The sequence below is a fragment of the Caretta caretta genome, chromosome 2 (assembly GCF_965140235.1).
Source record: "Caretta caretta isolate rCarCar2 chromosome 2, rCarCar1.hap1, whole genome shotgun sequence".
Lineage (NCBI taxonomy): Eukaryota > Metazoa > Chordata > Testudines > Cheloniidae > Caretta > Caretta caretta.
The window spans coordinates 190,726,845-190,751,845 of NC_134207.1; the positions used below are offsets into that span (position 1 = coordinate 190,726,845).

General features: G+C 42.0%; 1 protein-coding gene across 7 annotated transcripts in view; it reads right to left on the bottom strand.

Annotated features, from left to right (window-relative positions):
- Positions 1-25,001, bottom strand: part of TMEM108 (transmembrane protein 108) — a 410,091-nt gene that overhangs the window by 225,476 nt on the left and 159,614 nt on the right. For 5 of the 7 annotated variants that reach the window (XM_075125692.1, XM_048838789.2, XM_075125690.1 and 2 more), the window contains one exon: positions 13,859-13,980. The exons of 1 other annotated variant lie outside the window; for it this stretch is intronic. The gene's annotated coding sequence lies outside the window, so the exon portion shown is untranslated. Of the gene's footprint in view, positions 1-13,858; positions 13,981-24,559; positions 24,693-25,001 lie in introns of those variants that run through there. One more of the 7 variants, XM_048838788.2, reaches the window with a different exon arrangement.

Sequence of the window (25,001 nt, forward strand, 5' to 3'; positions counted from 1 at the left end):
ATTAAAGTGCTGATCTTATGCTGCCGGCTCACTCAGCCCGCTGCCAGCCTGGGGTTCCGTTCACCTAGGCTGGCAGCGGGCTGAGCGGGGCCTGCGGCCGGGACCCCGGCTGGCAAGGGGCCGGCAGCCAGAACCCCAGACCGGCAGCGGGCTGAGCAGGGCCGGCTGCCGGGACCCCAGACCAGCAGTGGGCTGAGCAGCTCAGCCCCCTGCCGCTCAGCCTGCTGCCAGCCTGGGGTCCCAGCCCTGTCCACATAGAGTAGGTACCTACCTTCTCCCTGGTTCTAGCCATTCTCTTCCTCTTTTTGCACTGAGATGAGGATGGGAGTGCACTGAGAACAGGGCTGGGGGTGAAGGAGCAGGCTGGGGGTTGGGGTGCAGGGTCTGGCCAGGAGCTAGAATGAGGGAGGGGGCTCAAGGGTTGGGGCAGGAGGTTTGGGTGTGGAGCACTTACCTGGGCAGCTCCCATTTGGTGCGAGGGGTGCAGGTGTGTGTGTGTGCGCATGTGCGGCAGGGGGCCAGGGGTGTGTGAGTAGGGTGCAGGAGTCAGGGCTGGGGGGGCGTTGGAGTCAGGGGTGGGGTTGTGGGGGGTTGCAGGGGTCAGGGTATGGGGCTTGGGGTGTGTGTGGGGGTGCAGGGCTTAGGGCAGAGGGCAGAGGGCTGGGAGTGTGGGCTTGGGTCGTGGGGATGCTCCCAACCCCCTGCCCTGAGCAGCTCACGGCAGGGGGCTGGAGAGGATATGCCGATTCCACCCTCTTCCCCAAGATCCCTGGAGCAGACAGCACGAGCGTGCTGTGGCTCCGCTTTTCCCTCTCCCGCTCCGTAGCAAGAGCCGCCAGCTGATCGACCGCAGGAAGGGAGGGAGAAGCTTGCCTGTCCTGCAAGGAGAGAGTGGGGGGCGGAGAAGAGCGGGTAGGGCTGGCAGGATTTTTAATGGCACGCTGCTGTCTGCCGGACCCCGGCAGACAGCAGCATGCCATTAAAAATTGGCTCTCATGCCGTCTTTGGCACGCGTGCCATAGGTTGCTGACCCCTGCTCTAAAACCTTGGGCAGGACATTTGAACATCTGTTAAGGCCAGACTCTGCCATCCTCGTTCATGCTGAGTAGCATCTTAAGTTCCAAACAGCCACATTCATTTCAGTGGAGCTACTCAAGGAGTAAGGTACCACCCATTTTAAGTTGGGGGTGGCAGAATCTGCTTCTAAGGGATATTAGGAGGTTTCATTAATCCATGTAAAACACTAAGAACCTAGAACTACAGGTGCTGTGTAAGTGCAAAATATTAAATCATACCTGCAAGGCATTAACTATTGCTGGTACTTTGCGGAATAATAGCAAATTAGCCCCTAGATGCCAAAGATCTGGAGCACATGGCAGAAATGACTAATGCATTTTACATCAGAAAGGGAACAGCCTCATGCATGACAATGAAGGTGATACATTACAATGGGAGGTTAAACTGAGGATGAAAACACTGAAAAAAGCAATGAATAGGTTTCATAGCTACCATTCCTGCAATACTTCAGTGAGTTATACTCTCTATACATAAATATTTTTTAATTAGAGTCTGTTAAACCCCCAATCGGTAGTTATCCATGTCAGATTTCGGGATACTATATTAAAGAATGATTACGAACTTATGCTACTTGCAAGAGAGTGTGAAAATTATCTTCGTTCCCCCTTCTAATGCCTTCCCTGGCTCTCTCCTGAGCGAGACACCAGAGCCTTACCATTCTGGGCTCTAACGGCTGCGCTATCAGATTTAATCCATGACCATATGTGCACAATAATGAATTGCCAATTTACAAAATTGCCTGTTCTTTAAAACATGAATAAGTGCCATTAGTGGTAGCCAAATATCAAAATATAATTCTAGGGAGTCCTGCTGGTTATTTGGTACACTGTAGCCCACTGTATTTGAAACTAAACAAGTTATTTGGCAAATATCCAATTATTTTCTTTCTAAACTTTGATAAAAACACTCATTACTTCTGAATTCGAATGCTTTGCACCTCTGTGCTGTAGCACCACCTGAAAATGTCGAAGCACTTCACAAGCACACCCGAGTTGTGAGATAGGGAATTATTATATTGACGGAGGGGGACGGCCCCAGAACCCAGGCTCCAGATGGAGCCTGGGTGTTTACACTGCAATTTTACAAACCCGCAGCCTGAGCTCCACGTGTCCAAATCAGCTGATACGGGCCAGGTATGGGTGCTTAATTGTAGTGTAGACATACCCTTAGTGACTTGTCCTAGACCAAACAGGAAACCTTTGGCAGCACCAGGAACAGAACCCAGCCTTCCCAGCTACTCCAATCCAATGTTTTAACCATTAAACCACTGTCATTCATAGTAAAGAACGTCTGACTTTTATAAATGAACCTTTGCTACAGTACAGAGATTTCTCTCGGGAAAATATCTTTATAAATTTCTCTAAATTGCCATCAGTCCCTTTGCAACAACCCATGATTTGGGCCAGACTCTGCCCCTTAGACTGAGTTCCACTTTGGGGACAGTGCAGGGGTGCCTCCTGCAGTTCTTGGGGAATACAGCTGCTGTGCTATCCCGTAGGACAGAGTCGCAGATGCTCCCCTCCATGTTGGTCAAAGCAGAAAGATGCTGAGGCCGTGTCCTCACTCGTTGGGGTGGTTTGCACCCAAGGGGGTGGCAGTGGGGACCATGTTTGATCTAGACCCATTACTCAAGGGAGGAGGGAGGGGACATAATAACAGAAAATGTGGAAATGGCAGAAGTGCTAAATGATTTTTTTCAGTTTTTACCAAAAGGATTAGTAGCAATTGGACGTCTAACAGTGGATGCCCAGTGAAAATGAGTTAGGATCAGAGGCTAAAATAGGGAAAGAACAAGTTAAAAATTACTTAGACAAGTTAGATGTCTTCAGATCACCACGGCCTGATGAAATACATCAAGGAGCTGACTGAGGAGATATGAGCCATTAGCAACTATCTTTGAAAAGTGATGGAAGATGAGATTGATTCCAGAGGACTGGAAAAGGGTAAATAAATATAGTGCCAATTTAGAAAATGAGAAATAAGGACAACCTGGGGAATTACAGACCATTCACCTTGACTTCAGTAACCAGAAAGATAACGCAGGAAATAATTAAGCAATCAATTTGCAAACAGCTGGGAAGTTATAAGGTGATAAATCCATGCTGACCATTACTTGGCAAGAATAAATGGTGTTAAACCAAGCTAAGAGCTTTTTTTTTTTTTTTTTTTTTGGACAGGATAACAGTTTGTGGATGGGGGAAAGTGGTAGATGTGGTATATCTTGACTTTACTAAGGCTTTTGATACTGTCTCGCATGACCGTCTCAAACAATATAGGGAAAAACAGCTAGATGGAGCTACTATAAGGTGGGTGCATAACCATTTCCCTGAGAGTACAATTTCCAAATGGGTGGAAAACCATTCCCAGAGAGTACTTTTCAGTGGTTCACAGTCAAGCTGGAAGGACACACTGAGTGGGGTCCTGCAGGGATCAGTTCTGGGTCCGGTTCTTTTCAATATCTTCATCAATGGTTTAGATAATGGCATAGAGAGTACACTTATAAAGTTTGCAGATGATACCAAGCTGGAAGATGTTGCAAGTGCTTTGGAGGATAGGATTAAAATTTAAAATGATCTGGACAAATTGGAGAAATGGTCTGAAGTTAATAGGATGAAATTCAGTAAGGACAAATGTAAAGTACTCCATTTAGGAAGGAACAATCAGTTGCACACATACAAAATGGGAAATGACTGCCTAGGAAGGAGTACTGCAGAGAGGGATCTGGGGGCCATAATGGATCACAAGCTAAATGAGTCAGTGTAACACTGTTGCAAAAAAAAGCAAACATCACTGTGGGATGTATTAGCAGGAGCGCTGTAAACAAGACATGAGAAGTAATTCTTCTGCTCTACTCTGTGTTGATCAGGCATCAACTGGAGTATTGTGTCCAGTTCTGGGCACCACATTTCAAGAAAGATGTCGATAAAATGGAGAGTCCAGAGAAGGGCAACAAACATGATTCAAGGTCCAGAAAACATGACCTATGAGGAAAGATTGAAAAAACTGGGTTTGTTGAGTCTGGAAAAGAGAAGACTGAGAGGGGACATGATAACAGTTTTCAAGTACGTAAAAGGAGGAGGAAGAAAAATTGTTGTTTTTAACTTCTGAGGATACGTCAAGAAGCAATGGCTTTAAATTGCAGCAAGGGTAGGAAAAACTTCCTAACTGTCAGGGTGGTTAAGCACTGGAATAAATTGCCCAGGGAGGTTGCGGAATCTGCACCACTGGGGATTTTTAAGAGCAGATTAGACAAACACCTGTCAGGGATGGTCTAGATAATACTTTGTCCTTGCCATGAGTGCAGGGGGACTGGACTAGATGATCTCTCAAGGTCCCTTCCAGTGCTATGATTATATGTTCCTGTACTTGTGAAAAAACCCCATCTGAAAATGTGGCCAGCTCTTCTGTGGTAGGGAAGGGGAGGTGAAGGCTCTTTGTGCTTTCCTGTGTGCGTAAGCCAGCCACCATCTAGCTCTTTATAAAACATTATAGAAATATTTTGTTTCCCCCATGACTGCCTTAGGCAGGAAGAAAAACAGAGGGGGCACTTTATAACAGCTGCTGGCTATAAACCAAAACCAATGCTTTATGTTCCCCTTCTAACAGCCTGAGACTGAACCCTCTGTTTTTGCAAGAAAGACGCCATGAGCCAAACAATCACAAATATGAAGAGAACATGAGCAAGTGAAAATCACTAAGGCTGTGGACAACCCAGTGACCTTGTGGTAGCGCTCTTCACTGCCATGTGTGTAGCACTGCTATATGTGAATGGGGGCGGGAGCACTTTCGTTTACTCTCTGTTCCTGGTCTCTTGTTTTCGAGGCTACAGTATTTTAAATGGAGTTGTGCACTTATCCAGAAGTAAATTTGGCCCTATGAGTTGTCAGCCTCTTGCAGGAAGAGAGTGACTTGAATTATTCAATAGTTTCATCTCCATCTGCTGAATTAGTAGGCTGTGAAAGGAGTCCCCTTTACTTCTACAAGTGTGGAAGTGAGGTGTTTTGGATGATGGGCCTTAAAAGGAATGGAGTTAAATTGGGGAGAAAATTGAAGCTCCTCAGGGCTTCAAAAGATTCCTAGGAGAAAAAAATAGCCATTAAGGTTACTGTCGCATTGGGATGTCACCCATATGAGTATGTGTGAAGAGCGTGAATAATTCACTGTAATATCATCATATATGATTACATAGCTAAATGTGCAAGAAAATGGAGAGCAATACCACAGACTCCTTTAGAATAGGAATTAAGCACAACAGAAGAGAGAAGCTGATAGAAATTGCTTATAGTCAAAAGGTAAGAGAGATCATCTGTATTCCTTTGATCTATAAGTAGATAAGAAAAAAAAGCTAACTTGCGGAGTGCAAAATTGTCTTGTCTTTCTTGTAACAGAGAGGCAGTGGATTTCCAGTTTTTTACAGAGCACAACCAGTTCAAGAGATGAAGTGATCACAGGACAGGCAGATGTAAGATACAGCTTAACACAAAGCTGGATAAAGCCATGCTGATCACCAGTAAGCAGACAGCTAAAATTAACCTAGAAAAATGCAATAAGAGGACGGAAGAATTTTGTCAGCCTGAAAAAGTAGATGTCAAGCTCTGGCGAGGAGAACATGACAGCAAGACAAGAATGACAAATGTGTCTCATGGGGGAATATGGTGAAAATCTAAAGATGAGATATCACTGAGGAAAGGAAAATCCTAGTGAATTGAGAAATATGTTATTTTCTGTTTCTAAACAAAGATTTGAGAAGGAACAGTTCAGAGACTTTAAACGGCTCATGCTGAACACCACCTACCCCTTTCCATGATCAACAAAACAATCCAAAACCAAAACTCTCCTCTGGAAATTGAGATGCAAAGAAAAAAAGAAGACTCAGCAACAAAATGCAGAGCAGCTGAACCACCTGAAATATATACACTACACCTGACCTACAAAATTTGATTAAGCTCAGTAGCTGAGACCCAGAAATGGAATCGAAAGGATGCTACTCTACTCAGGGCATTCAGAAGAAGGGCAGAGCCAGATCTGAACATCACTCAAAACAAATACAATATGACATCTTAGAATAGCCTGTACATTATAAGAACCAAGCAGAAGAAATCAAGAATTAGGGCCTTGTTATAACCAAAAGAGGACATCAACCGTGGAGTTAAGACATTAAATGTGTACATCATTGAGAGCTCACTACAATGTGTAATCAAATTCAGCAGTGCATTATATAGTTCACTGGACTGCAACCACATAATACCAATATTTACCACTTTTTATCTCCACAGTGTTTTCATAAATATATGCATACAATCCCCCACATCCATTTCCACCCCTTTCCCCTACCAAAAAGGAAAATGAGTGTTCTCTATTTTACTAATGGGGAAACTGAGGCTGACAAATTGTCTCAGGCCACAAAGTCAATGACAGATCTGGGATGAGAAGACAGAAGTTCCTAACTCCTAATTTCATGCTCAGACCACACTTCTCTGTCACTCATTCTGGAGTGGGACTGCTAGTTAACTGAACTGGGGTCACTGTATTTCAGCCACACTACAAGGCAAAATGAATCACATGAAAGGATATTCCTCTAGTCCAACCCACAGAAGAAGATCTAGGACCAGAACAAAATATTAGCAATAGAATTCTGAGATAATCAAGGAAACAGATCAGAAATTTGCCACTCCTAAGAGAAGCATGATGAGGGAGATGGTGGAATGTATGGGATAAGGAACAAAAGCAATGGAAATATGAACAAACTCAAATAAGGGACATAGAGAAAATCATTAAATGAATCTGTCAATAGGTAAACACATCACTAGAAGGAAACTAGAAGGAAATGGATGCACCCCAAGAATCTCAGCAGAGACATAATATGGGAAAGTCCAGAAATGGAAAGACTATCCCCTTAATGAAACAGATTAGTATAATACTCGTGTTTGCATGCATGGGGGGGCGAGGGGGAGAATTCAGGCAAGGAAGATTGGGTAGAGCTTTAGCGGAAGCATTTAGTCAGAAAAGGACAGAGAAAAAGAGAAGTTTCCTCTGATAGCAGAGGAAGGAGTTGAGCTGGAATCAAGTATTACCATGAAAAAGGCAATCACACTGTTCAATATGATGGTCAAAACCACTAGCCACGAAGCGCATGTTTATTATTAATGTACAACATATGGTGAAACATTCCATCAAAATAAACTCTCACACAGATCTAAGGAGGCTTTTGAACATTTGTTTTTGTATTCTCCGTAATTTTGTATTATAAATGCAACATGAATTTTAGGCTTGTCTATATGACATCGCAGTTCAGATTACAGGAATGCGAATCGTAGAGTTCTCTAATGCGTTTGCTGTAACTGCCCCATGTAGATGCTGGCGCAAACTAAAAGGTACCTAGTTCACATTAATGTAGTCCCGTTTCAAATAAGCAAACTTTTGGTTTGCTCCAGTGAGATCTACACCGGACAGTTAGACCACAACACACTAAACCTTTCTGTAATTCATATCCCCATATTGCACCACCCTTTAGACAAGCCCTTTTTTCCCCACTCTTATGACTGACCTGAAGTGCAAGTGGGACAGACTGACTCTCTATATAGCCAGAATTGTTTATAGATTGAATTCAGAACAGAAGTACGGTTCTAGTCCTCACGGTTGTGAAGAAAAACTTGCAAATATGACCCAAGTGTGACATAGGAGCTAAGAAAGCAGAAGGCAATAAAAAGAATCCAACATCTTTTTCCTCTCATGTTTTTGTGGGGCTTGGCGCAAGATTTTTTTAATATCTGTAGATGGAAATACTATGTTGTTTTTTTCTGATAAATTTGTATTTAATTTATTCTATTCCCTTTCCTTTATATGCATTTGAAGGGATGCTGGGAGCTTAAACTTGGCCCCTAAACAAAACTGCATTAAAACAAGCTTTTATAAAACCTAAGGCCAATCAAAATCTGTCTCCACTTTTCTTTAAAATAAGCAAACACTTTTACTCAGCGTTCAACGACTTCACTGTAGTACTAAAACCCACAAAGTGAGAATAAGTAAACTAAAGTGCATCAGATGATGCTGATTTTCATTGTCCAAACTGAGCATAACATGCTTCTGTGATTAACCAAAGATAACATTTTAAATATTATACCTCTTGTATTTCTCTCAGCTTGGACAATGAAAATCAACGACACTTGTTGCACTTTAGTTTATAGTTAGTCTCCCTTTGGGGTTTTTAGCAGTGCACTGTTTGGTTTTTGAGCACTGAATGAAAGTGTTTACTTGTTTTTCTTAAAATGGGGAAATATTTTGATTGGCCTTAGGTTTTATAAAAGCTTGTTTTTACACAATTTATATTTGCAGCCAAATCTAAGCTGTCAGCATCCTTTTCAGTGTGTATAAAAGAAAGGGGAAAAGAATATTAACAGAATAAAAACAAATAGTTAAGAAAGCAGAAATAGTGACAAATGTGATGGTTTTTTAAAATTCATTTTTAGCAATCTAAGATGTAATTAGTAAATACAGTTGCTTACAACATGTGATTTTTACACTGATAGAATCCCTTTAAGAGGCTCTTCATCTATAGGAAAAGGAATAGGACATGGTCATTCTGTTTCAGCTACAGCTCACCTGTGTGGACAGATTAGCAGAGTTGAAAAATTCACTCTGACCTTTCCTTTGCAATGAGATGAACTTTCTCTGAAACTAGCAATCACTGCTGAACTACTACCCTATCCCACTTGCAGCACATCTATTTCCATTTCCTCCTCCCAAATGGCAACTACTTGGAACAAAATGTGACCATCCTATTTGATTTATATGAGATCCAGAAATTCATGGATGAAACTTGAATGGATTGATCCTTAATCTAATTGAATCGAACTATTGTATGCCTAGTACATTCTGCAGTAGATCAACTCATTACCATAATGGTATTAATTCAATATTCAAGACTGGTACTATCATTCTTATTCTGATACAAACTAAGGTCTGAATACACTATTTTCTGAATTCATATAGGAATATGTTTTAAAATAGTATTGTTATTACAGAAGCACATTAGACACGGTCATACAGAGTACTGCAAAAAAGAGAATTTCTTCCTTAAAACAAATAAAAATAAAAAAGAACCCCTACTGACTAATGCCATCTTTAAAGTTAATGTTCATATACGTTTTAGCAATTAAGGAATTCTCGCTCCATATGGGAAGTTCCTTCCTAATTCCTGTTAGTGCTTAGCTTATAGCTTAAAATATGAGGGTTTAAATCCTCAGATGAAATAAAAAATGATCTTGTCTAATATAACTGTGGATGTTCTCAGCTACAGTATTGTTCTGGACTTTTAAGTTCCTACATAAAGAAAACCAGGTTCTTAATGGGATAACTCCATAATGTTAAGGACAACTGCAAAGTACTCCATTTAGGAAGGAACGATCAGTTGCACACATACAAAATGGGAAATGACCACCTAGGAAGGAGTACTGCAGAAAGAAATCTGGGGGTCATAGTGGATCACAAGCTAAATATAAGTTAATAGTGTAATATTGTTGCAAAATAACAAAAATCATTCTGGGATGTGTTAGTCAGAGTGCTGCAAGTAAGGCACAAGAAGTAATTTTTCCACTCTACTCCGTGCTGATTAGGCCTCAACTGTGTCCAGTTCTGGGTGCTACTTTCAGGCAGAGGTGGACAAATTGGAGAAAGTCCAGAGAAGAGCAACAAAAATGATTAAAGGTCTAGAAAATATGACCTATGAGGGAAGATTGAAAAAAATGGCTTTGTTGAGTCTGGAAAAAGAGAAGACTGAGAGGGGACATGATAACAGTTTTCAAGTACATAAAAGGTTGTTACAAAGAGGAAGGAGAAAAATTGTTCTCCTTAGCCTCTGAGGATAGGACAAGAAGCAATGGTTTTAAATTGCAGCAAGGGCAATTTATGTTGGACATTAGGAAAAACTTCCTAACTGTCAGGATTGTTAAATACTGGAATAAATTGCCTAGGGAGTCCCCATCATTGCAGATTTTTAAGAGCAAGTTAGACAAATACCTGTCAGGGATGGTCTAGATAATACTTAGTCCTACCATGAGTGCAGGGGACTGGAGTAGAGGACCTCTCGAGGTCCCTATGATTTTATGATAAACAGAGGAAAGATGGTCTAATTGTTAGGGTATTAGCCTTGTACTCTGGAGACTGGGGTTCAGATTTCTGCTCTGCTACAGACTTCTTACATGACCTTGTGCAAGTCTTGGTACCCATCTGTGAAACACAGATAACACTACTTCCCCACCTCACAAGAGGGAGTTGTGAACTTATCCTCTTGATTATGACTCATTAAAGACTGTGAGGTGCTCAGAAACTGTGGTAGTGAGAGCCATATAAGTACCAAAGATAAAAGCTAGGAAACCTACCTACCTATTTCTGCAGTGTACTTGGAAGGAACATGGAGGGGACAGACTCTACAGTATGCACCAGGCATCTCATTCCTCCATAGCTCTTTTGGATGAATCCCTTCGGTAATTCTATCCCTCATATGAGGCTTCGTCGTGTCACTAGGCCTCCTCTGCTTGTGTGGTGGATCCATCCAGCACGTTTGAATGCATTTAACTATACCTATGAGACTTTTCTCAAACACTGTATTAATGGGTTCCATGTTTGCTCAAATGTATATTGTTAAATAGATGGAATACCAATAAAGTGGTTGCCATGAAAAACTCAGGGCCAGATCCTCAGCAGGTGTAAATTACTGGAGCTCTTCTGACTTCAGCATTTACAGTTACTATAGAATGGTGTCTAAAGCACTACTGTATTTCATTATTCCTAGGACAGAAAAGATCTGCAGCATCTCAGATACTATTTGCGTAGATGTTGTCTTTCTACATGGCAACAACCAACTGTGCAGTACTCTTCCGGAGAAAATCCCGATTCCTCTTTGAGACCCACACTAAAAGCAAAGCTAGTTGTAACAAAGCAATTCCAAGTAACGGCAACCCACAGGTCCTTTACATCAGAAATCTCAACCACAACAGGGTTCTTTTTAATTGTGAAGACTCTGCTCTCTATCTGCACCACTTTTTGTTTGTTCCGTTTTGAACATAATACGTTGTGACCAACATGTCTAATACCAGTCGTAATTAAATGGTAAGTGCTAACATTCCATACTGTCCGTTGACTTTGTTGTTACTTCTGTACCATAATACCTGCTTTGGGAGGGTTAGCTTCTGAAGCTATTTCATGATTTGCCTCATGAAGAATTAATGACTCTTCTTCTAACATGTTCTTGTGTAGCAGTGGGGAAAACTTGTATTGCTAGTTGCCATCTCATCTTTTGGCTTCAAGCAGCTCTAGGAAACATACTGCAAAAGCTCCTCACTGGGGATAAGGGAGCAAAAGGGCTAAAAGACAGTTTGGCTACTTCAGATTAAGTAGGAAGCATTATGGAGAAAATGTTCTGAATTATGTCACATAGGGCAAATGTCATTGTATTTTTTTAGTGAGTATTTACTGTGCCAGAAGAAATTACATGGTTTGTAGCACACTGTCTGACCAATTCCGCCTGCCCTGCTCCCCCCCTCCCCTGCCTCCCTTCAAACACCAAGCTTTCAGAAAATGCAGAAAACAAGATTCTTCTTTTGGATCCACTTCCTCTGAACCACTCAGATTCTAAGCACAAATGTATGTGCCAAGAGTATTGCAAACACCATTACAGACACTGCTTAAATAGAGTTTTTTCCTTTACTTCTAATGAATGCATGCCTATTTCTGAGAGACAAGTTGCTTCCACTTCCATAAGAATATCATATTTAACCTTAGAACTCTAGCATTTTCTAGCTTTGCAGCACCAGTAAATGAATACTTAAGGTAACAAACTGTACAATACATAGAATATAGTCCAAATTGACAATCACACATGCTCAAGCTATGCCTATAATAGGTAACAGGTAATTGTGCATGCATAATAGGTAGATGTGTATGAAAACGGGTAACAATGCAAAAGTCCCCATTTGTGCATGTAAAGTGCCTGTCTGCCCATACATATAGATATTTTGTAGGTACAAATTAGGAGCCTACATTTCAAATTGGCCTTATGCCTACAGTTTCCAAAAGATTAAAATAAAATGTCTGTTCTTTGTTTGGCCTTTCTGACAGTAATTGCTTACTTGATAATTAAAGTAATCCACTTACAAATATTTGATTGGCAGAACTCTAAGGTAGCATTACTCAGCTTTTTGGATCTAGAGTTCCAAAGGGAATGGGGAAAATGTACACGGCATCAAATATGCAAAGCATCATCAAGGGTTTTAATAACAACTCAGTGTAGTTCTGACTTGTGAATTACCCTCTTTGTTTTATGGTTCCAATAGATAAATTATTCAATCTGCAGCTTTTTTCTTTTCATTTTGCATTACATATGTCATCTGATTCACTGTAACACAATGGAGCAAGAGAGGAGCAAAATATTTGCAGAGAAAAGCAAAACAGCAGTCATAATCAGACTTTTTTTACTTTATTATGAATCAAAAAAGGGACCTCTCATTGAAAAAATTGACTACATTTTGTGAATTTCCACTGAAAAATTGGCTCATTTTCCAGCAAAATTAGCTCATTTCATTGAAAGATTACTTTGAAATTTGAAAATGGAGATGTGAAATATGAACTGTCATATTTTCAATGTAGAAAATAGAGATTTCATTATTTTCTGCAGAGAAACTAGATTGTCCAAACCTTTAAAACATTGTGGGAGTTTTACCAATTTTGAACATCTCTAAATTGGAGCTGCACCGTTTGAGATTCCTTAATCTAGCCCTCTAAACAGCTTTCCTTTAAAATCACATCTTTATCAGTCAAGGTGGTGGGTCCCTGAACTGTTTTAGCAGCAGCTGGCCAGGTTTTAGTTCACATGTGAATGCTTGTGATGTCCATCAACCAGCAGGCAGTCTGTTCTTATGCTCCCTAAATAACTTCTGGGCAATTTAACACATTTCTCAGTCTGAAACCAAATGGTAAGAATGTTTAAAAGGGTGCCAAGAATTACACTTACCCTCAACAACTATGCCACAGTGATGTTATCTGTCTTTACAAAACCCAGAAGAACCAAGAAACTGAGACACTACTGAAAAAACTCTCCACCTTACCATACCTTTAATGCAAACACCCAAATGAGGGATCCAGTGTCATGGGGCAGGAAATTATCCAAAATGAAGGACAAAGCGTTAGTAGCTCAAAGCTAAAAATACAAGAAACTTACTGTCTTTGCCATCTATTTATAAACACTTCTAGGGTTTATGATTTCCTGTGTGTCAGTAATTTACAATTATAAAAGTGAAATATCACTCCACAACTTTTTGGGGATCAGGTATATTTGGGTCTGTAACAAGAGACAGTTTAGAGGTATGGTTCTCTCCTGTTTGAAAGATATCCTGCAATGAGATATGGGTTTCAAAGATATTGGATCCACATCACAAGGCTTTAAGATAGTCTCAAAAAAAAAAAAATCTCAGCTGGGGAAAGGACCTCTTAATAGCAGATGAAGTATCTAAAAATAAAGGAGATGTACACAGCTGGGGAATATTTACAGAAACATATTGGCTTTTTTAGCAGGCACTTTACTTTCATATAGTAAGAGCCTAAATTTCAGAGAATCTGAACGTCTGCATCTGCCCCTGACCTCTGAAAATTCAGGCCTTTTTTGTCTGTATTTAGCCTAGTTACAAGCTCATCATATGCCACAAATTACTAGGACTGAACCACTGCACTGGACACTGGATGGTCTGTAATAAGCAGAAGCAACAATGGCAGAAAATTGTCTTACCTTAGAGTGGGATGTGTAGACGCCTTCAAACGCATCTATATTCGCATAGCCCATTGAGTCTGCTCTCTGTTCAACTGTAGATTCTGCTTCTTTTTGCTTTTTGCATTGCTGGCTGGTGCAAACTGTAAATTTACAGAAGTGGGTGTGTTATGCCAAGATGCTTATCCATATCTCATTCTGCAAGGCATTAAATTTAAATGCACATGGCACTGTGCCATGTGGCTCCTATTCCTCTGAAGTGCTTTCAGTCCCATGACCTACACGCAGCAATGTTTCCGTAGGTCACTGATTTTTTGGAAGATAAATAGGCAGATGGAAGAGTATAAAAGTGATTCTAAGGGATTTTCTTTAACATCTTTACAGAACCTCACATTCAATCAACGAATATCATATTTAAGAACATGGTCTTGTCTTACTTGAATTCATACATTAGAAACCTTTAATTGTTGAGTTCTCTGTGAACATCTGTGTTAAAGGTTTATCCTGATAAAAAGGAAAGAATTATTTTTAATTCAAAATATTTAATTTAAATGTCAATTGTGGTAATGCATCTGCTGATTCATCCCGGCACTTAGACCAGGTGAGACTCATCTCAAAATCAGGGAGTATAAACAGGTTGAGAGTCTCTCTAAGGCAGAGGGAATGCTCGTGGGACAGTGCAGTCGGTCCTGCAGGGAGAAACCCTAGGAATAGCCAAGCTCAGACGGAAGCTCAGGCTGAGGTATGTTTGTTATTTCAGACAGCAATAAAGGAAAACTGCAGGAAACGGTACATTTGGACAACATTCAGTGTGTGTACAATGTCAAAAGCAGGGTTGGCACAAAAGGGTAGTAGAAATGAAGGAAATCCATATCAGAGCTTGTTCTATGCAACAGTTAAGGGAACCACAGTGAGGTTCCTCCACTAAGTGAAGAAATCCACTAGTGGCTGGGGATAACAAAAGAAACCTACTATTCTACACCACTTCCACTACTTTACATAGTGGAGGTTAACATTTAAAAATGAACATTACTACAGGACACTAGATGAATGTGTGCAACTGCGTCAGTGGGAATAGATGTGGCGTAGCCTGCAGTGGAGAACAAAGAGAGGAATGGACGAGGAGCAAGGATGCTGAAGAATTTGTGAAAAGCCATCTGGAATTGTGTGTTTTCTTGATGGCTCAGTAAGATTAATTACTCTGATGAGGCACAGACTCAGTTCAAATACTGAGATGAACCTAGAGGGAAATAACATAGGAGATACCTTGAATCTGCCCTTATAAACAAAATATGACTGCGTTCCTACCATGTTTGACCACTGCTGCAGAATACTGTATTATTTGAAGGGAGTTTGTCCCACATAGCAATGTGAGCAAGGGTATTAAAAGTTTTTATAGCTCACATGATATAAAGTCCAGAAGTGTCATGGGGATAACTAACAAAATATCTTCAGTCTCGTGCAACGGCTGCTTACTAGAACATACATTGAGCTAACTGCCTGTACAGGGGCTAAGCCAGGGCTCAACCCTCTCCGGGGTGGCGGGGAGCCACACTGGCTCACTACACACAGTTAACTTTGGGGAATTTGTCCAGCCACCGGAGTCTCCCTCAGCAGCCCTTGCAGTAACTGGACTGAGCACCGTAGGTCCGGGCCCTGAGTCAGGGTGGGGCACCAAATAGTCAGTAGCTCAGGCCATCAGGCAGGGGCTGAGCAAATAGCCCCAACGTTAGCAGGCCAGGCCTTGGGTCAGGACGGGGGAACAAACAGTCAGTAGCTCAGGCCCTCAGGCCGGGGCTGAGCAACACAGCATGTGTGAATTAGCCCAGGCCTCTAAGGACGAGGAAGAGGGGGAGACTGCCACTCACTGGGTCACTGGGGACCCTGACCGCAACACAATGACATGGGTTCTGGCAGAGCTACAGCCAGACTAGGTTCGGCTGCCCCATGGCTGCTTCCTAACTCCCCTCCTTCTGGAACCTGGGTCCCGGCAGTGTTCTCCGGGGGGGTCCAGCACCATGGGTTCCTCAGGGCAGTGGAAAAGCGGCCGGCCTGGTAACTCCCCCGGATAGCTGGCGCAGGGCAAGTCCGGTAACTCCCCTGGAGAGCTGGCGCAGGGCAGGTCCGGCCAGTCTTGGCGTGGACCTGGGGCCACGGGGTTTCCCCAGTCGCAGGCTAGGCTAGCTACGTCTGGCCTCCCCGGCGGCTGGTCCTCTAGTAAGCTCTGAGGGCCCGCCCTTCTACTTCCGGGTCGCGCCTTTCTACTTCCGGGTCGCCACCTGTCCCTCTGAGGGGCGGGCTCAGAGCTTCCTGGCTCCGCCCACTCTGGTGTCTGGAGGGGTTCAACTCTCTCCGGGGTGGCAGGGAGCCACACCGCCTCGCTACACTGCCCCACCAACTAAGGCTAAAGGAAGAAAATATTTGAATGAAATAAACACACAAAGGTGTAAATCTGGAGTAGCTCTCCACTGGTTTCAGTGTCAGGTGTGACAGAGATTGGAATCAGGCCATAGAGCCTTACTAGCTTTAAAAACAGATCCCAAAAGCTCACAACTCCACTTATACGTACATTAGTACTACCTCTTAGAATCCTCACCTGGGAAAGTCAGGGAGATTTTTTTGTTTTGGTAATGATGGGTTTTACTATGTACATTCTATAGCTCACTAATCTTGACCTACACACTTGAGGAAGACAGTACAGACCTTTGCTTTAACAGTTTAATTCAGCACACACTGATCACACCTTTGATGTCTTTGAATCTGAATTTTATAGGCTGAGCAAAATCCCTCCCTATATTCTTGGTGACTTTCCAAAATTTTAAAGCAAAGGCCACTAAAAACCATGGGCCATATCCACAGTTGGTGTCAAATGATACAGCTCTTCCAATTTGGGTGGCCCCACCCCAATTTACAGCAGCTGAAGCTCTGGCCCAAAGCATTTAAGAAGGCATAGCTGTATAATGAATTATTTGATTATGGAGGGCCCACAAACTAACTGGATATTTTAAAATTGTAGTAAATTTAAACATCTGTATATGTGTATACATACAGTGCAGTGAAGCCTATACAACAGACCACCCTTATTATGCAACCTTCCATGTTTAGTCCATCACAGCTCCCTGGAAACGGCTGCCATGTCCCTGTGGCTCCTAGGCACAGGGGCGATCAGGGAAGCTCAGCATGCTGCCCCTGCCCCCAGTGCTGGCTCCACAGCTCCCATTGGCCGGGAACCGCGGCCAATGGGAGCTGCAGCGGTAGCACCTGTGGGTGCGGGCAGCACACACCGTGCAGACCCGCCTGGCTGAGCATCCGCCTAATGGCCAGAACATGGCAGCTGCTTCAGGGAGCAGTACAGAGCAAGGGCAGGCAGGGAGCCTGCCTTAGCCTCACTGCACCACCAACTGGGAGATGCCTGAGATAAGTGCTGCCCGGCAGGAGCCTGCACCCTGAACCTCCTGCTGCAGGTCGGAACCCCCTTCCTCACCCTAACTCTGTCCCAGACCCCAAGCCCTGAACCCCCTACCCCAGGTCAGAACCCCCTCCTGCAACCAAACTCAGAAGAACCAAGAAACTGAGACACTACTGAAAAAACTCTCCACCTTACCATACCTTTAATGCAAACACCCAAATGAGGGATCCAGTGTCATGGGGCAGGAAATTATCCAAAATGAAGGACAAAGTGTTAGTAGCTCAAAGCTAAAAATACAAGAAACTTACTGTCTTTGCCATCTATTTATAAACACTTCTAGGGTTTATGATTTCCTGTGTGTCAGTAATTTACAATTATAAAAGTGAAATATCACTCCACAACTTTTTGGGGATCAGGTATATTTGGGTCTGTAACAAGAGACAGTTTAGAGGTATGGTTCTCTCCTGTTTGAAAGATATCCTGCAATGAGATATGGGTTTCAAAGATATTGGATCCACATCACAAGGCTTTAAGATAGTCTCAAAAAAAAAAAAATCTCAGCTGGGGAAAGGACCTCTTAATAGCAGATGAAGTATCTAAAAATAAAGGAGATGTACACAGCTGGGGAATATTTACAGAAACATATTGGCTTTTTTAGCAGGCACTTTACTTTCATATAGTAAGAGCCTACATTTCAGAGAATCTGAACGTCTGCATCTGCCCCTGACCTCTGAAAATTCAGGCCTTTTTTGTCTGTATTTAGCCTAGTTACAAGCTCATCATATGCCACAAATTACTAGGACTGAACCACGGCACTGGACACTGGATGGTCTGTAATGCAGACCTAACTGTGGTGGTGCACCTCAGCATAGCACATACCCACCTCCCTGTTATAACACTCCTCTTTCTTTGATTCACACGAATGTCACTGAGCTATAGACTATGGCTACATTAAACCCTGTCATAATTGCCCTTAGTAGAAGAACACCTCTTTATCACACTCAACATTGTTGACTATCACTAATGGCATTACCATGAGGGTGGGGTGAACCAGCTTCTTTCAGACAATGTGCTGGTTGGTTATTTCCAGCATTCATTCCTCCTTCTTTCTTCTTCCCCTTGCTCTGCATTCTCATTGCCAGCACCCACGACCTGGATATCCCATTCTTTCTCCTGCTTGACTTCAGCAGAACTATGCCATTCCCTTCTAGTCTCTACCTTCCGCCTTTCCTGCTGTGCATTGAAAGCCCATGAGGCCTAAGCTCCTAAGTGCCTAAATCACCTTTGAAAATGGGACTCAGGTGGTTTGTGAAAATCCTACCTTCTCTTTTTTCTCTCTCCACCCCTTTCCTAAGATTCGCTGACTTCCCCTCTTTCATTCCGCTCCTCCCCAACCACGCAGGGACACACTCCTCACCATCTCAGTCCTGTCGCACCATATTGAGCATTCAGGAAAAAATAGTGAACTGTCTTCTCAGAGTCTTCACTTGAATGAGGGAGTTGGGAAGTTTACAGAACTCTGGAAGAGGGGTTAATATTCTGGTCTCTCCTGTGTTGCCAGAGTCAGTGCTGCACTATGGCGGGAAGGGAAAGGTATACTTACATGGCCTAATTTTTAAGGGGCAATGAGCAACCACAAATCCTACTACAGACATTAATGGGAGATGTAAGTAATTAGCACTTTCTGGAAAGAAGGCTAACAGAAGGCACCGTGAGAAACCTCAATATTATCTATGATGCAGCTATTGGCCACAGTGCACACTAAAAACAAATTATAGCAATCATTTTAGAAACATGATTCTTAGATTAAATTGTTATGAAGTTTTTATATCAAATCTAAAAACAACCCTATTTCACTGCTGTAAGCCTTGATCTTCCATCCTCCTCCCCTTTGTTTGTGACTCCCCCCCTTGTTACATATTGTGTCTAAGCTTGGACAGTAAGCCCTAGAGAGCAGTAACCATATATTATCTGTATTCGTGATGCACCTATTACACTATGAAGGCTAGATAAACATGAATAATAAATTGAAGTCCTATGGTATCTTCTATTGAAAGCAATATTTTGGGTACACAGATTGGTCACTAATGAGTCTTTAATAGCCTTCTGTACATGACAATAATAAAATAATAATAATAATTGGTTCTTATATAGATCTTTCCATCCAGAAATCTCAAAGTGCTTTACAAAGGAAGGTCAGTATCATTATTTCCATTTTACAGATAGGGAAACTGAGGCACAAAGAGATTTTTTTTTTAAATGACTTGCCCCAGGTCATCCAGCAGATCACTGGCAGAGATGGAAACAGAATCCAGGTCTGCTGACTTCCAATCCAGTGCTTGATCCACTGGACCATGCTGCCTCTCTACATGGAAAAAAGATTCTGAAAAATCTCACGCAACCAATGTGTGCCTAGTTTTCACTTTAAATTGGCTAGTTACTTCAATCACTTGTAGGAACTACTGGAGAGTGTTGTGACATCTGCTAGTGGGGTGGGCAAAACCAATCACATGTGGGCAAAACCAATAATGTGCTCAGCCAGTGTTTCTTGATGGTAGCATGTGTTTCTGCCTTTACATTCATGGAGAGTATTTAAATAGGTCTCTGTTCCCTGTCTCTCTACAAGCACCTCACTAAAATGACTAAGCCAATACAAACCCGATCCTGAACAGCAGGACAAGGATTTCATTTGCAGACTCCCCACTGTAAGAATGGAAGGTCATGATGAAACAATGTAAACTAAAGACTAAACCAAATGGTAAAAGAAGCTACTGAATAAGTGATATGAGTTCTCCTTAGAAACAGGAGCCCCCCAATGGTCACAGCTGCTAACAGCAAACTCTGTGCTTCTGTATCATAACATCCTGCTGCATTCCCCACTTGTGGCATCATGTTATCTGTCTCTTCCTTCAGATCACACATCTGAAGAGAGGTTCCCACAGCAACTTTAGCTGGCAAAACTTCTCTGAGGCATTGCAGCACTGCGTGGATAAAATCCTGCTGTCTGGTGCACAAGGAACGAAGAACACAGGGAATCTCTTCCTCCACAAAACCAGAAAGCAAGTATCTCTCCATGGTGCTCGAGAGGGCAGAATGAAAGAGGGTCAGTAATTGCACCGGCTCAAACACCACATCTCTAAGGGAGTGCTATTAACATGTTAAACAGTCATGACTAGCGCTTCAGCTAGCTTGCACCTATGCTGTGGTCAGCAGCAAGCACAATCCAGCAACAGCAGAAACAGCTGCCTTTTTCAGTAAAAGCACAGTCTAAGTGCTCCCACAGTCCATTGCCTCAACCTACTATGAGGAATCTTGCCCTGGCTGACAGTGGGGGCAAGCCTGGCAGTGTCCCCCCGCCTCCAGCCATAGTAGGATTTAACCCTTTATTGTATGAGTTGGATTGACAGCACTACAAACTACTGATCACATTTCAGTCTCAAACTTCGTGCTTATCACCAGATAAGCTCAAGGAAATCAGCCATGGCACGTGTGTTTAAGGGCACCAGCCGTTTTCTTTACAGCATGGTGAAAACTGGATCAAAGAGAAGAATCTGGTCCTGTACAGAAGTATCTGAAATAGCCACCCAGAGTAGATGTCAATTTTAGTTCTGGGTAAAATGGGAGCCTTAACTACGTACCTCTTTTCTTTTGTTGGTTTGAGTCAGAAAGTTAATGTTAATTTTCCTAGTCTACCTACCCACCGTGGCCATAATACGCCTTGGGACAAATTCTTTTCAGAGCTACACTAATGCAAATACATTAACTTCACTGGGGTTGCACTGGAACAGTTCAGCATATATCTATACTAGAGTTTTTGGTCTTGTACCTTGAGCTAACTGATCGCAATTAACTCAAGTTAACTAATAAGATTGTAAACTCTTCTGTAGCCAACTCACAGATGTTTGTTCCAGGACACACATTTTTGGCTCAACTATTCTTCAACCTGGCTTAACTCTGAGGAGGTATGTCTACTCTAGAGATTTTAAACTCAAGATAATTGATTGTCAGTTAATGCTAGTAAACTAACACACTTGCAGATGCTAATCTGGACGCTCCACACACATTTGTGTCTTGGAACAATCAATTTAAAGACCTGTAGTGTACATAAACCCATGAACCATTATCAGGAACAAACATTTTTGAGAATCTATGCTAGAATTTACAGTCATGTGTGGTTAACTTGAGTTATCTGGCAACTGATTAGCTCAAGTTACAGCAGCACCAAAAACTATACTATAAGCAAGTCTTGAGAGAAGAATTTGTTTATCTGCACTGGGCTAGATTCCACCCTTATGCTGGCTTGGGGTAACCTAGAGCCCCAGCAGAATGTACACATGGAGGTGAGGTTGCAGTGTGTACATTTAACAACTTCTCTTCTTTTAGGGGACCCTCATCACCAAAAAAATCTCAAATTTGGGCAACTATGGAGAGAGGGGGGACATGGCAAGGGCATCACAGATGCAAATTGATCCAACACATTTGCCAGGCACAATCCGCTGCTGATGCTTCAGTTTAAAGCTGCCTCTGTAACAGGGTGGCACTCCCCTCTTGCAAGCACCCCCTAGTCGAGTGTGTGTGCCTGCAGTCTCCATTTGTGGTGACCCCTGTTGGAGATTTCTTAGGTGGGTTTTCAGTGACTCAGCCCTCTGGCCAAGTCACACACACACAGTCTGTATGTGAAACAGAACAGACCCCTTTTGGGGTATACAGTCCACCAGAGGCCTGTTCCAGGACCCCTCTGTTGGTATCTCTGTACCCCTCCCTGGGCTTGGTCTTTAAATACTCCCAGCCCCAGTATGGGGCTGTACCCCCAGGGCTTCCTTACTGGAGACACTGTCTTCCTGCAGCCCTTCCTGGGCTCAGTCTTAGCAGCCAGCCAGGAGCTCCCTCGGTCCCTGCCAGCAACTGAACTGTCCATGGTCCTGCTGCTTCTTCAGTCAGTCAACCAGCCAGGAGCACAGGTTTCCCTCCTCCAGCTCCAGGCAGCAACTGCTTGGCTCTACCTCTGCAGCATCGTTTATATGGCCCTCCCTGGCCCAAATTGGTTGCTCAATGAAACTCTCTCATTGGCTGCTTCCCCAGCAGCCACTCTAGGCAGCCTAGAGGACTTCTCTACTGCTCCTTTCTGGGAAAGGGTGTGGTAGGATCACAAGGCCTCCTGCAGGGGGCCTCTAGGCCTAATACACCCTGTACAGCCTCCCATTACAAAGCCTCCAGGGGAAGGTAACAGTGCAGATGCTACACCAGAGCCATTTAGTATTACTGCCTCCCTATTGTTTTCAAACTTTGTAAAGCACTGGGTGTCAAAAAAGTCTGTAAACAAATACATCTTTAGTGTAAGTATTTCTCTGCTATTTTTGTATAATATTTGCATGTCAATTTTTATTTGTATATTAGATAACATAAGATCTTTATTTTTACATTATTAATATGCTCAAGACATATTGGTATTTTGCATCAAGCAATTATCATTGTTTATATCTCCTGTTCTATCTTTTTTTAAAAAAAAATCACACCTCTGAGAAGAGTAAAAGTTCAACCTATTCCATATTTGGAACAAATACAGATAACATCAGTTTACAAATTCCATCCTTTTTAACTGGACTATAGGTATTTTCCCAGTTTTTCAACCTTGAAAAATAGCAAATGGATTTCTAAGGAATTGTTAGCACTCACAAACTGCAAGTATGGTACAAAATCCCTGAAAATTAGAACAGCCGGCATTAAATTTATACTGGCGATAAGCTAAGTATGGTATCAAAAATAATTTTATGATAGGAAGCTATACTAGTCAATAGCTTTACAAACAAAGCAGATCAGAATAGTTCACTAGGGGAGTACAGCATAGTAGAAAACATTCTCAATGTTTGCATGCCTAGTTTTAATTCTGACCGTTCTGTGTTAAAGTTGAGCAAATAGACTACTTTTAGATCAAGTTAGCAGAAGTATTGCTTTTTCTTATATAGGTAAAGTCGTGAAATTTAACTGCTCCTGGTTAAATGGTTCTGCATATGGAAAACAGTCAGAGCTTCTTTAGTTTTGTGCAATAGCATTTGGTCCCCAGAATTAACACTGCAGAGGCATGTTATATATTAGTGGGTTTGGATTTTTTGTGAAGGGTTTTTTTTTTTTGTTCTTTTGAACTTTCCTGCTTAATCTGGTCTTTTGAATTAAAAAAATTTAGCAGCAGCTGCAAGATGACAGTATCATTCATCAAAAGCACATTCTCACTCCTGATTTACTTCCTGGGAGAGCTATGGGATTTTAAAAGACTGATCCTGCTTAGTTTTGACATTAACTTCTCTTTCACAGCAGCTTCTCTGGACAAGCTACTACATCCATGTAGCCTGAATGCATGAATGCTCTCTGCACTTACAGAAGGAGGATTTTCTCAGTTTGATTATAGATTCTGTAGTTTTGCTGCAGAGCCATTTATTCATAATACAGTCCAGTTCCTTTTCATTTTTTGTGGTGCAGTCAGTTTAATCCTTAGCAGCTTTAATTCTTTTCAACAATGGCTTTAATTATCTTTGGTATAAACTTCACTTTCAGTGTATTATTAAAATATTTTCCATAGACAGTTATTCACTCCACCCTATAGTTTTGGAGGAAATACATAAAATCTATTTCTTGTGAAGCAGTTGGCTAAGATGTATGCCTACCACACGACTACAATGGGCTTTTTTAATTGGCTACAGTTCAAGACCTGTTTAAACAGGCTGCTGTCTTTCATTCACTGTTCTACTTTAAATACAATATACAAGCCATAGATTCCAAATCCATTAGGATATTGAGCATCTGTCTTGCGCCTTTGCTTTAATATTGCCAACATGCATCTCAAAACACGTATCAATGACTGGTCTTGGCAGGCATTTTACAGGTTTTGTTTTAAACAGTCTGCTTTGTAAAAATGACCTGATGCTTTTCATGCAAAGATAGGTATTAATATCAACCTTCCTCTCCCTCTCCACCCCTTCATAAAGACAGAAATTTATCTATGCACTATTTCCAATGCATGCCTGTCTGTGCAACTGCTTGCTAATATATAATTTAATATTCTCAAGATGTAAAACATTTAAAATAGAATACAATGATTTTGAATTACCAAAGAAAATTGCTGGGCATATTTGAGTATTTATCACCTTGGATCATATTTAATTTAGAATTTAAAAAACATCAAAAGAAATCAAAATACAGAATTTAAGAGTGGAGCCCTTTTTCTATTTTACTCTGTGCTTGTACAGCAGAAAATCCTGCTGCATCCATTCCCAGCAGCTAATTTATTAGAATAAAGAGACATCATTATTGCTTACCTCAATAGAAGTGCTAAAGCTCCCCCAGACTGCTGTGGAAAAAGCACAGCCTCATTTGCACATACACACACAAACTGATGTTCCTTCTGATCTGTCTGCAACCAAGAAGGCCAATAGCACATGTTGCCTAGCATCGGTCACATGACAGCACCAGCCAATCCCCTAAATGTTCTTTGCAGTGCCTACTTCTGCTTTCCAAATCCCAAGGGATGTTTTATATAGCTTCCAGCTTGTTCAGGTCAGACACAATAGGGAGAAGCAGAAGTCTCACCCCATTCATTTGTTTGGACTCGCCTCACAAGTAATAGACACTTGGCACTTTTAAGTGACCAATGTGAGGTCACTGGTGTCAGGCTGGTAAAGAATCTCTGGCTGCGAGAATGTATAAAGAGTCCAAACAGGAGCCAGAGTCTTTTCAGTGGGACACAGAGCAGAGCAAAGT